This window comes from Myxine glutinosa, chromosome 7 (genome assembly GCF_964187855.1).
Source record: "Myxine glutinosa chromosome 7, kmMyxGlut1.1, whole genome shotgun sequence".
In the NCBI taxonomy this organism is placed as follows: Eukaryota; Metazoa; Chordata; class Myxini; order Myxiniformes; family Myxinidae; genus Myxine; species Myxine glutinosa.
Window position 1 is genome coordinate 175,767,513 of NC_136267.1, and position 13,326 is coordinate 175,780,838.

The following is a 13,326-nucleotide window of genomic DNA, read 5'->3' on the forward strand; positions in this document are numbered from 1 at the left end:
ATGTATCTGCACAAACCATAATCATAACAAACACGACTGTAGAAAGTATTAACTAGTCCAGAATACAAATAACTACCTAATAGTCCTGATTCATTGACCCATAGATTACACTGCTGGTTCCAAGAACAATATGAACCGCTTTAAGGCCCAATAAGCACAAGCCACGACATAGAGACTTCCATACAAAAACATGGAGGCAAACATCAAGTAATCACAACATAAATAGTGCCAACCACAATCAACGAACATCGCAAGACCAAAGGGAGAGACATGGGAAGCCTCAGGTTGCTAAAATAGGCTTCAGATAAATGGCACGAGACCACAGGCAGTTTTCGAACTGTGAAAGCAAATTACAGCTGTAACAGGGCGGCCTATCCTAAAAGCATGAAACACCTTCCTCACATGCTAATAATATATGTGTGAGGGGCCCGCAGCAGCTGAATATATTATCTGCCTCTGCAACGATCATTTTGATGGGGAACAGAAATCATGCAATAATGAGAGTATATAACAATCAAAACCCAGAATGTGGTAATCCAAACATAAGAATGAAGTGTGACCATCTTAGAGGCAAAAATATTGTCGTGCGCATCCCTCAAGGTTAACACCAGGGACCGCAGAAGACCGAACGGCTTTAATGGAGGTGACCACCAAACACGGATTTTGCTATCACAGCACGGGAGAAAGAAGGGAAGAGGAAGAAGTGGCAAAAGCGCATACCTGTAGAGGGAATGAACTCAAACGAACACGGGTTTAACAAGGAATGGAAAGTAATGCAAGGGTTTATTTTAAATAAAGGTCGGGACAGGGAAACACGATGATAAATCCAATAATGATCCCAAATTGGGATCCCACACACCGAATTCCAAATACGAGACAGGGGAAAATGAATTAATAAAATAAATGTCCGTCGTGTACCGGGGAAATGTGATGCGTCTTATCTTTGTCTGTAGTCGAGTTCGCCGTCCAATGCGGCTCCAAGCTCCGGCGTGAAGAAACCCTTCGTCCGCTCGCTCGCACGCTTCGCCAGGCCTCGATGCGACTCGCTCCGCGGCACGCCACGAGGTCCCTCGCTCCAGTACCAACAGCACCAGATCCCGCTCCAAGCACCACGACGAACCAACGTCACCCAGCATGAAGCACGAAGGTCCAGCACGCGAGAAGGAAGAGCCAATGAAGACCAGGGACAACAAGAGCAAGAGCTTCAAGCACAGAGAGATATTGGAGGGGTCCAGCGCACAGAGTCCAAGAGAGAGAGAGAGAGAGAGAGCAAAGAGACAAAATGTTGTGCAGCGCGCCCTTTTGTAACTTTGCATGTGACGTCAGCACTGGTGCGCCCCCCAATCAGCGCCTCGTAGCTTCCCGCCGTCCACCGAACCTTCTAGCGCCTTCCCTCCTATGAACAACCTCCTCCTCAGTTGCGTCTTCGCGCCTCCCGCCCTGATTGGCTGGAGGTTCGCGCCTTCCGCGCCAACCAATCAGACAATCCCTGTGGCGTGGTTACAACTCATCTCACACGATGTTGCTAGGCCAGCTGGTGGTGCGGCTGGCGGTGGCCATCCGGCGGTGCCCCGATCTGGCTTCCTGCCGGTCTTTTTCCAAAGTCATTGTAAGGGAAGGGAACTAATTAATGTGTGCACTAAGGACCTATCTAAGTGTTTATATGAGTGCATTGCCATAAGGGACAAAGGAATGATTATCAGGTCTGACACACAAGGCAGGATCTTTGTCCCTACAATTATTTAACACACGAACATCCTGGTATGTTCACAGGTATACACTTCCCCGACAAACCGCCTAAAACACAGAACTTATTACAGGGTAGATTCACTATCGCGACAGTCGAAGCATGTTACCTATACAGATCTACCTGGCTCTAGATATTCCTTTACCCCCCGACATAACAATATACAATACAACTTTTAACTGGTTACTCAGTAAAGGGCATACTGCTAATTGCACACAGGATTGTCATACTAGCATCTTTAAAGTTTACCACTGTAGAAACTAGAACGGCACTCGGTAGGGCGCAAACCTCCGCCGAGCTGAACGGTTTGTGTTTTCTATCCCACTGATAGGCCGGATCTGGATCCACACCTGAACCAAAATCTAATCGGCTTGTTCTTGTCACATAACCAACTCATTCACCTAGTTTAGTCATAACTCATCCACAACTTTTTGAAATATCGTTCTATATATCGTTTTTGGCCCTATCACCTATGTGTTTGCCTCAAAATCTTGTGTCCCGAACCCATCTCTCTCTGTACCTACCTTACCCTGTCGAACCCAGCTGCTCCTGGACTCTGTGTCCTTCTCCCCTCACCCTCTCTTTTGCTCAAGGTCATCTGCCATCTGCTTTGAAATCAGCCAACATTACCGCTTTACACAAAAAATATGATAAAACAGATCCTTGCAACTACAGACCAATCAGCCTGCTCCCAATTATCAGCAAAGTCATGGAATCAATCATTGCTTCTGACATCAAATCCTTCCTCTTCTCCAATGGCTAGATCTCTGATTATCAATTTGGATTCAGACCAGGTCATTCCACTCTGGACATGCGGCTTCTGCTGTCTCAACAATGGATGGAGGTCCTCAATGCCAAACAGGAAATCAGAGCTGTCTCCCTTGACATATCACATGCCTTCGATACGGTCTGGCACCCCGCCCTGCTCACCAAACTCTCCTTTTATGGTATCCAAGGAAACCTCCACACCTGGCTTGCGGACTTCCTCATCGGTCACAGTCAATGTGTGGCCCTGAATGTAATTTTCTCATCTGTCCTTCCTGTTCAGGCTGGAGTTCCTCAAGGCAGTGTTCTGGACCCTGTGCTTTTTCTGGTCTTCATCAATGATCTCTCCGACTCTCTGGAAAATCCTCTCTATCTCTTTGTTGATGACTCCACTCTCTGCCGCTCCATTCCTCATCCCTCAGATCGGCAGTCTGCAGCCTCCTCACTCTCTGCAGACTTGGACAATATCACAAACTTGTCAAACAAGTGGAACATGTCTTTCAATCCTGATAAATCTAACACTCTTACTATGTCTTTGAAAAGACCATCTGGACAACCCTCCCATATACTTTCTGAACAATCCTCTTGAAGAAGTTCTGTCACTCAAGCTTTTGGGTCTCACTATCTGCCATGATCTTTCCTGGGAAAACCACATTTCAAATCTGGCCTCCAAAGCCAGTCGCCGACTGGGCATCCTCCGTTATGGAAAGTCATTTCTGGGCACTTCTGAGCTCCTCACCACATATAAGGCTTTCATCCGCAGCTCAATGGAATACTGCTCTCCCCTCTTGGCTGGTGCTCCTGCCTCACACCTAGCTCGGCTTCACGCTGTCGAAACCAAAGCTTTCAGAATCATTGGAAACTCCCGCGATGAAGGTGATTCTGAGGGCCTTTCTCTCTCTCACCGCAGGCAGGTTGGTGGTCTTTCTGTCTTCTACCGACTCCTCTCTGGCCTTGCTCCCCCTGCCCTGTCTGTGCTCTGTCCCCCAAATATTCGTGCAGGACACACAAGATCTGGCAGCAACCCACTTCTGGTGAAACTGCCAAAATCAAGACTCTCTGCTCACCTTCACTCTTTCATTCCTCTTTTCTCCCGCCTCTGGAACAAACTCCCACACTCTCTTCAATCCCTCTTCTCCCTCCAGGTCTTTAAAACAGCTGTTCACCACCATCTCTTGTCTTCCCCCATCCAAAACCTTGATACACTACTCACAATAAGTTCGGGATATTGGCAGGTTCTTCGGTGTGGTTGATTTTGTGTATTAATTATGTTGAAAAAAGTTGTTGGTCCTAATTCTATGGTTATTAATGAGTGAAAAAACACAGCATTCTTGATTTCAATACCCTAACCCTAACCCCTATAAAAAATAAACTCACTCCCACAATATCCCTAACTTATTGTGAGAACCGTAGTGTATTTTCTACCCCCGTTAAAACACCCCAAATCCGCCTCTTTAAATCCCCAACTTCTTTTTTGAAATTCCTAGTAGTGCTCATTTGCTTTTTACCGTGTACCCCTACCTCCTCCCCAGCCCTCCCCCTTCCACAAATCTACCGACGTCCCTGTTCTCTTCTGTTGTTGTGCGTGTGTGCTTCCCTCGCTCTTCCCCTCTTGTCTCCCGCTCCCTTCATTGCATGTTTTATGTGTCTGTGCATGTTTTCATGTTCAATGTGTCAGCTCTTACACGAGCCTCGATTCTGTATACAAATCACTCAATGGTGAAGAATCACTTAGAGAATTAAAAAAAATTGGTGTATCCAGATCTGGATCCAGATTTAGATTTTCACCACAATCAAATCCATTTGTCCTTGTCACACACCCAACCTGTCCACCAAGTTTTATCCTTTTGAGATATCCTGTTCGTAGACAGACAGACAAACAAACAGACAGGGGTGAAAACTTAACCTCCGTCCACCTCTGAAGGAGGTGATGTGATGTGTTGAAGGAGATGATGGAGGTAGCCACAGGTGAACTACCAAACTTAGGACAGCAAAAATATCAAGATTGAAAGGAGGAAACTATCAAAATGCAATGCTGCTATAGTATCCATTGAAAGGTCACCAAATGGGGCCACCAATCACAATTGGCACTGCCATAGATCCGCTGCAGTCCAAATTAAAGTAAATTTAATCCACACCAAACAAAATTGAATTTCATGCACGGAAGAGCTGTTAGAAACTAAGTTTCTTGTAGTCTGCAGCAAGGATATGAAGGGGGTGATTTTATAAGCTAAGCTGGTAATCACGAACAAGCGGATTATCAGATTAAAATATTAAAAAAGATTGTTTTCTTTTTCTCTCCCCAACAACAAGTACTGCATGCCATTTGCCTGACTCTCAAAGTGGTCGTACGGCACAAGAGCATATTTCACACTCCTTTAGACCTATCATAGCAAGGGAAGAGCAATACAAGGGCCTTGTTAGTCCGCCCGCTGTGCGCAGGAACTGCTGGGTGGAGAGGGCAACTTGATATGGCAACAGCTCACTGTGCTAGCCCATAACATGCCACAAGCACATCCCCAAGTAGTGCTTCCTACAATCCTAATCATCCCTCCGCTGGTACTAATCAGTAGCGATTACTGCCACAGCTGGCATTACCAAGCAATAAAAGGCTGCCAATGGAGTGCCTTCAATAATTTCATCTGACATTGTCCATTACACACGCACGTAAACACTGCTTATGTGTGGACGACTTGCTGAAATCAAAGCGGGTTTTACCTCCACGATTATGACTTCCGGTCTGGGGTTGCTCCACATGTCGGTGAAATCTGCAGCTGCAACTTCCACATCAATCAAAGCTCCGTTTTCCAAACTGGATCCTTCATGTTTTTCTATTACACTTTCGTCCCTGTCTTGCTGCTTGTGTGTACCTCCAATTTTCCATGTCGAATCGTACCTTGTTATGCCATTATTGAGGAATTTGCTTTCGTGTAGCTTAAGCCTACTCCTCAAATAGCCAGGAGCAAAAATGTCTCGGTTCTGAGGTTGTTTGCCATTCCGCTTCTTTTTCCCCAAAATTTTGTTCTTCTCAACGCAATTTCAACGTTATCCTATTCGTTATCCGATTTCAACGTTATCCGATTCGTTATCCGACGTTATCCCGATTATCCGATTTCAACATTATCCGATTCGTTATCCGACGTTATTCCAATTATCCGATTTCAACGTTATCCGATTCGTTATCCGACATTATTCCGATTATCCGATTTCAACATTATCCGATTCGTTATCCGACGTTATTCCGATTATCCAATTTCAACGTTATCCGATTCGTTAACTGACGTTATCCAATTTCGACATTATCCGATTCGTTATCCGACATTATTCCGATTATCCGATTTCAACATTATCCGATTCGTTATCCGACGTTATTCCGATTATCCAATTTCGACATTATCCGATTCAAACAAAAGAAGCCAATCCGCTTCTTTTTCCGCAAAATTTTGTTCTTCTCAACGCCTTTTCAACGCTATCCGATTCCCCCTTCCTACAAAAGATGTTCTGTATAAATTGAATGGTTGAGTATTGTAAAACTATTGAGTTCTGTAGAATTTATATGGAACTTGTTTTGCAGGGCTACTTGCATCAAAAAAAAAACAAAACAAAAAAAACATCTTTCACTCCAAAACACGAGCTCGTTCTGCCTTCTGCCTGTACTTCCCATACCTCATTCTTTTTCTCTGCATTTTCTCAATATCTCATGCTTTTGATTCAGTCTGGCATCATGTCCACCTGGCCCCATCCTACCTGGCTGACCTCCTCTCCAGACACACTCCCACCCGCAACCTCCGCTCTGCTGGTACCAACCTCCTGACCCCCTCCATCCGGACCAAATTCAGATCCTGGGGGGACAGGGCCTTCTCCATCGCTGCTCCCACCCTCTGGAACTCACTACCTCACACCATCAGAGACTCCTCCTCACTCACCACATTCAAAACATCACTAAAGACCCACCTGTTCAACACTGCATTCAACATTCAACCCACAGCATTTAACCCCTGACTATCTCTTCTCCTTCTCCCTCCTTTTGCTTTAAATATTTCCCTATTGATTCTTGTCTTTTTGCAATTGTTGTTTTCATGTATTGTTATGCATTATGTTTGCCACTCTGTCAAAGCGCCTTTGGGCTTCTGGAAAAGCGCTATACAAAATAAATGAATTATTATAATTATTATTATGTCTTACTCTCCAAACTCTCTGCCAATGGCATTCAAGGCCAACTGCACACATGACTTTCTGACTTCCTGTACTCGCGTAGCCAACGTGTGGAAATCAACGGAATCTTTTCATCAAGGCTGGAGTGTCCCAATGCAGTGTTCTGGGCGCAGTCCTATTCCTGATCTTCATAAATGATCTCTCTGACTCGCTGGGAAATCCTCTTTATCTATTTGCTGATGACTCTGCCGCTCCATCTCTCATCGCTAAGATTAGTAGGCAGCAGCCTCTTCACTCTGCAGACCTGGATAAAATCACAAACTGGTCAAACAAGTGGAACATATCTTTCAATCCTAACACATCTCACACTCTCACTATCTCTCTCTCAAGGACCTTCTGGCAAACCCTCATCCCAACTCTCTATTCCTCACACATGGAGATTTCAGTGGTCACCATGCAACTTGGCTGGATGTTGGTATCTCTCTCACAAGCCATGGCACTTCAGCAAAGGACTTTTGTGACTTCATAGGACTTACTCAATCTGTAAACTTTCCAACCCGGATTTCTAAAAATGGCAAAAACTCTCTTCTTCACTTAGTGATGACAAACTCCGCCGCACATGTCGCCTGCTCTTCTTTTGGTCCAATTAGTTCACCTGATCATATGCTTGTGAGAGATTCTCTGGCTCTTCTCAGAGAGTTGTCTCAGGACCAGTGAGTCTGGCATTTCATTCAGGTAAATGTGGAGAAGTTTCTGACAACCCTCCACTCTTACTCTGCTACTGGGCTGGATGGAATCAGCTCGTGTGTCTTATAAACCTGCTCTGCCACTCATGCACATCCTCTTTCTCCTCTTTACACCCTATCATTTGCCCTCGGTCAGCTTCCATCAGCTTGGAAATCAGCCAACATCATGCATTACAATAAAATGTGCAAACACCGATCCCTTTAATTACAGACCTATCAGGGTACTTCCAATCATCAGCAAGGTCACGGAATCCTTAATTGCAGTTGATATGAAATCCTTACTTTTATCCAAAGGCTTTATCTCAAATTACCAAGTTGGAATCAGACCAGGTCACTCTACCATGGACATGCTGATTCTACTGTCCCAACAATGGATGAAGACCCTCAATGCGAAAGATGAGATCAGGACTGTCACCCAAGACGTACCTTGAGCTTTCGTTAGTCTGACATCCTGCCTGGTTCTCCAAACCCTCTGCCTATGGCATCCAAGGCCAGGTTCACAAACATGGTTTACTCACTTCCTTCACTCTCATAGCCAACTCCTCTCTCTCTCTCTCTCTCTCTCTCTCTCTATCTCTCTGTCTCTCTGTCTCTCTCTCTCTCCGGACCCTCTGGTAACCCTCACCTCTCCCCAATATACTTCCTCAACAATCCTCTTGAGGAAGTTCAGTCACTCAAACTCCTGGATCACACTGTCAGCCATGATCTTTCTTTCTTGGACAAACCACATTTCAAAATTGGCCTCCAAAGCCAGTTGTCGACTGGGCATCCTCCATCGTACAAAGTCCTTCCTTGGCACACCTGAATTCCTATACACCTACAAGGCATTCATCTGTAGCCTGAGAGAGTACTGCTTTCACCTCGAGGCTGGCTCGCATGCCTCGAACATTGCTCAGCTTAGCTCCTTGGAAACCAAGGCCTTCAATATCTTTGGAATATCCCACGATGAAGCTGAGTCTAGGAGCTTATCACTTTCCCACTGCAGACAGGTCTGTGACATGTCTGTCTTCTACCACCTCCTTTCTGGTCTTTCACCCTCTGCTCTTTCCATGCTTTGTCCCCTCCAGATTTCAGCTGGGTGTATGTGGCCCACCATGTCCCCTGTCCAAAACCATTTTCTTTTCTACTCCTGTTAACCCCCTTCACGAAGCCCAACTCCTTCCAAGTTTCCCGTTTTTCCTTCCTGACAGTTTTTTTTTTTGGAAACAGAATCGAGACTCATGGAAGAGCGAACATATTGAACATGACAACATGCACAGACATATAAAACATACAATGAAGGGAGCGGGAGAAAAGAGGGGGAGGGAGAGGGAAGCACACAGGCACAACAACAGTAGAGAAGAGGGACGTCGGTAGATCTGTGGAAGGGGGAGGGCTGGGGAGGAGGTAGGGGTACACGGTATAAAGCAAATGAACACTACTAGGAATTTCAAAAAAGAAGTTGGGGATTGAAAGAGGCGGATTTGGGATGTTTTAACGGGGTAGAAAACATTAAGGTTTTGGATGCGGGAAGACAAGAGATGGTGGTGAACAGCTGTTTTGAAGACCTGGAGGGAGGAGAGGGATTGAAGAGTGTGAGGGAGTTTGTTCCAGAGGTGGGAGAAAAGAGGAATGAAAGAGTGAAGGTGAGCAGAGAGTCTTGATTTTGGCAGTTTCACCAGAAGTGGGTTGCTGGCAGATCTTGTGCGACCAATAGGAATATTTGGGGGATAAAGCACAGACAGAGCAGGGGGAGCAAGGCCGGAGAGGAGTCGGTAGAGGACAGAAAAGACCACCTACCTGTCTGCAGTGAGAGAGAGAAAGGCCCTCAGAGTTAGCTTCATAGCGGGAGATTCCAATGATTCTGAATGCTTTGGTTTCAACCACGTGAAGCCGAGCTCGGTGTGAGGCAGGAGCACCAGCCCAGAGGGGAGAGCAGTATTCCATTGAGCTGCGGATGAAAGCTTTGTATGTGGTGAGGAGCTCAGAAGTGCCCAGAAAGGACTTTGCACGACAGAGGATGCCCAGTCGGCGACTCGCTTTGGAGGCCAGCTTGGAAATTTGGTTTTCCTGGGAAAGATCATGGCAGATAATTATGAATGAATGAATGAATGATCGTTTTAAGGCCATTTTCCCCGCTGGAGCGGGGGTTAGCCTTGCGGGCCCCATGACAATCATGGTTCCCTGTTTGAGGCAATGTTTTTATGGCCGGATGCCCTTCCTGACGCCAACCCTTGGTCACGCTCTTACGATGCGCAGGGATATGGTGTACCTATTCTAAATTGGGGTACACACCGTGATCATTCATCCCAACAAGCTGGTACTCAATTTGCCGACCTCGGAAGGATGACAGGCTGAGTCAACCCCCCTGGCGTTAATTCAGCGATCGACCGGGATTCGAACCCAGGATCCTAGGATCCCACACCGGCACCCTAACTGCTAAGCCAACGCCAGGTATTGAGATAGTGAGACCAGATAGTGAGACCCAAAAGCTTGAGTGACAGAACTTCTTCAAGAGGATTATTCAGAAAGGAGATGGGAGGGTTGTCCAGACGGTCTTTTCGGAGAGACAAAGTGAGAGTGTGAGATTTGTCAGGATTGAAAGACATGTTCCACTTGTTTGACCAGTTTGTGATTTTGTCCAGGTCTGCAGAGAGAGAGAGAGGAGGCTGCAGACTGCCGATCTGAGGGATGAGGAATGGAGCAGCATAGAGTGGAGTCATCAGCAAAGAGATAGAAAGAATTTTCCAGAGAGTCGGAGAGATCATTGATGAAGACCAGAAAAAGCACAGGGCCGAGAACAGTACCATGGGGAACTCCAGCCTGAACAGGAAGGGGAGATGAGAGAAATCCATTCAGGGCCACACGTTGACTGCGACAGGTGAGGAAGTCAGCAAGCCATGTGTGGAGGTTCCCATGGATACCATAGGAGGAGAGTTTGTTGAGCAAGGTGGGGTGCCAGACCGTATCGAAGGCACGTGATATTTCAAGGGAGACAGCTCTGTTTTACTGTTTTGGCATTGAGGACATTGTTGAGAGACAATTGTTGAGAATTGTTGAGACAACAAAACACAACAATCTATTGTTGAGACAGCATAAGCAGCATGTCCAGAGTAGAATGACCTGGTCTGAATCCAAATTGATGATCCCAGATCAAGCCATTTGAGTAGAGGAAGGATTTGATGTCAGAAGCAATGATTGATTCCATGACATTGCTTATTATTGGGAGCAGGCTGATTGGTTTGTAGTTCCAAGGATCTGTTTTTGCACCTTTTTGTGTAAAGCGGTGATGTTTGCTGATTTCCAAGCAGATGGCAGATGACCTTGAGCAAAAGAGAGGGAGAAGAGAACAGACAGAGGGTGAGATAGAGCCGCAGAGCAGGATTTTAGGACCCGTGTGCTTTTTACTTCTGTATCCATGTTGTCCATCCTGCTTATCCTCCCATACCCTGCTTTCCTCTCCACATCCCTTATTTGTTCAAGTCCCCCTCTATTTAATCCTTCATACATGCCGTTGGTGTTTGTCCCCAACCCCATCTTTCCTTTTGTTCTGTTTCATCATGATCCATTCAATGTCCTAGCTCTTCCATGAGGCTTAACTTTGTATTTAAAAAAACAAAATCACATTTCAGGTTTTGTACAAACAAAACTCGATGTCCCTCTGACCTTGTTTGAAAAGCCAAGATAAATATTTAAAATTGATAATATATTTAAAAACAATTCAATATCAAAACCACATTGAAGGTTATTCCAGGTTGGATTACATCACACAAAGCTTACTCGAATGTAATTAAAACAAATCCAAAAAGAACTGCACTCGGTAGAGAGCGCATACCTTCGTCAGGCTGAACAGTTTACATTCTGTATCTCACAGATCGGTCGGATCTGGATTCGGACCGAAACCAACATCGAATCGGCTTGTTCTTGTCAGATACAAGTCATCCACCAGGTGTTGTCATAAGATATCCACAACAAATATCATGTTGTATATATATATATATATATATACAGTGCATTCAGAAAGTATTCAGACCCCTTCACTTTTTTCACATTTTGTTATGTTGCAGCCTTATGCTGAAATCGTTTAAATTCATTTTTTCCCTCATCAATCTACACTCAGTACACCATAATGACAAAGAGAAAACAGGATTTTAGAAAGTTTTGCAAATTTATTAAAAAGAAAAAAACTGAAATATCACATTGACATAAGTATTCAGACCCTTTGCTATGACACTTGAAATTTACCTCAGGTGCCTCCCATTTCTCTTGATCATCTTTGAGATGTTTCTACACCTTGATTGGAGTCCACCTGTGGTAAATTCAATTGATTGGACATGATTTGGAAAGGCACACACCTGTCTATATAAGGTCGCACAGCTGACAATGCATATCAGAGCAAAAACCAAGCCATGAGGTCGAAGGAACTGCCTGCAGAGCTCAGAGACAGGATTGTGTCGAGGCACAGATCTGGGGAAGCCTAGAAAAACATCTCTACTGCATTGAAGGTTCCCAAGAGCACAGTGGCCTCCATAATTCTTAAATGGAAGAAGTTTGGAACAACCAGGACTCTTCCTAGAGGTGGCCGTCCGGCCAAACTGAGCAGTCGGGGGAGAAGGGCCTTGGTAATGGAGGTGACCAAGAACCCGATGGTCACTCTGGTTGAGCTCCAGAGATCCTGTGTGGAGATGGGAGAAACCTCCAGGAGGACAACCATCACTGCAACACTCCACCGATCTGGGCTTTATGGCAGAGTGGCCAGACGGAAGCCTCTCCTCAGTGAAAGACACATGAAAGCCCACAGAATCTTGTTTCTCACAGTTTGAGAGTCCTTTAGGTGCTTTTTTGCAAACTCCAAGCGGAAGCTAAATTTCAAGTGTCATAGCAAAGGGTATGAATACTTATGTCAATGTGACATTTCAGTTTTTTTCTTTTTAATAAATTTGCAAAACTTTCTATAATCCTGTTTTCTCTTTGTCATTATGGGGTATTGAGTGGAGATTGATGAGGTAAAAAATGAATTTAAACGATTTCAGCATAAGGCTGCAACATAACAAAATGTGAAAAAAGTGAAGGGGTCTGAATACTTTCTGAATGCACTGTATATACAGTATATATATATATATTTCACCAAAATTGAATCAGTTCTTCCTTGTCACACACCCAACCTGTCCATCAAATTCCGTCCGAATCCGTCCACAACATTTTGAGATATCCTGTTCACAAATAAGCAACCAGACAAACAGACAGCGGAGAAAACATACCCTTCGTGCACCTTCGGCAGCGCAGGTAGTAAAACACGAGGACAAAGCATCAGCATTCCCAGCTGCCTTCGGATCATCGGGGCTTTGATGGGTTTTTGAATGTTTTTGTAGCTTCTCCCGACCCACGTTCGAGAAAACCCCACAGGTTCAAATATAGAACGAACGTCTCGTGATACGCAGAGGGGAAGTTTTCAGAACGCCAGATCAGGGGAGAGCAGCCACGTTATAACTTCTTCCTCTTCCACTGCCGATTGCTTTAGCCCTTTCGTCCACGACGTCATACAACCCGTGGTCACACCGTGCCCGGAAATGAGGAACTGTGAACAGCCACGTGGTTTCAGGGCCACGTTCCCATCATGAAAACAGGAAGGAATTGGCTCGAACTCAAGAAGGAAGGTGAAACCTACAGCGAGCGGTCGAACAACTTGCACACGGCCGCCATGACATTATACAACTGGTTTGCTGCCATTGGCCTCTCAAAAACGGCAACAAACTACGAATTCACTCAGACTTTGGTTTTTTCCATCAATGCCCGGGAAATCATCTATTGCAAAGTGGAACTTACAGAGAATAAGCAACTTTCCAACAGTCTGTATATCATGAGATTACCGTGCTGTAAAATACACATTAAAATACACCACCTGCTACATTTGAGGGTGTGTCATTGGTTGTT

The 13,326-nt window shown here is 45.2% G+C and overlaps 1 protein-coding gene across 4 annotated transcripts in view; it reads right to left on the minus strand.

The window, feature by feature from the left end:
* Positions 1-13,326, minus strand: part of LOC137431851 (catenin delta-2-like) — a 580,901-nt gene that overhangs the window by 479,195 nt on the left and 88,380 nt on the right. The window contains exon 1 of one of the 4 annotated variants that reach the window (XM_078782573.1): positions 12,654-12,949. The exons of the other annotated variants lie outside the window; for them this stretch is intronic. The gene's annotated coding sequence lies outside the window, so the exon portion shown is untranslated. Of the gene's footprint in view, positions 1-12,653; positions 12,950-13,326 lie in introns of those variants that run through there. 4 annotated transcript variants of the gene reach the window in all.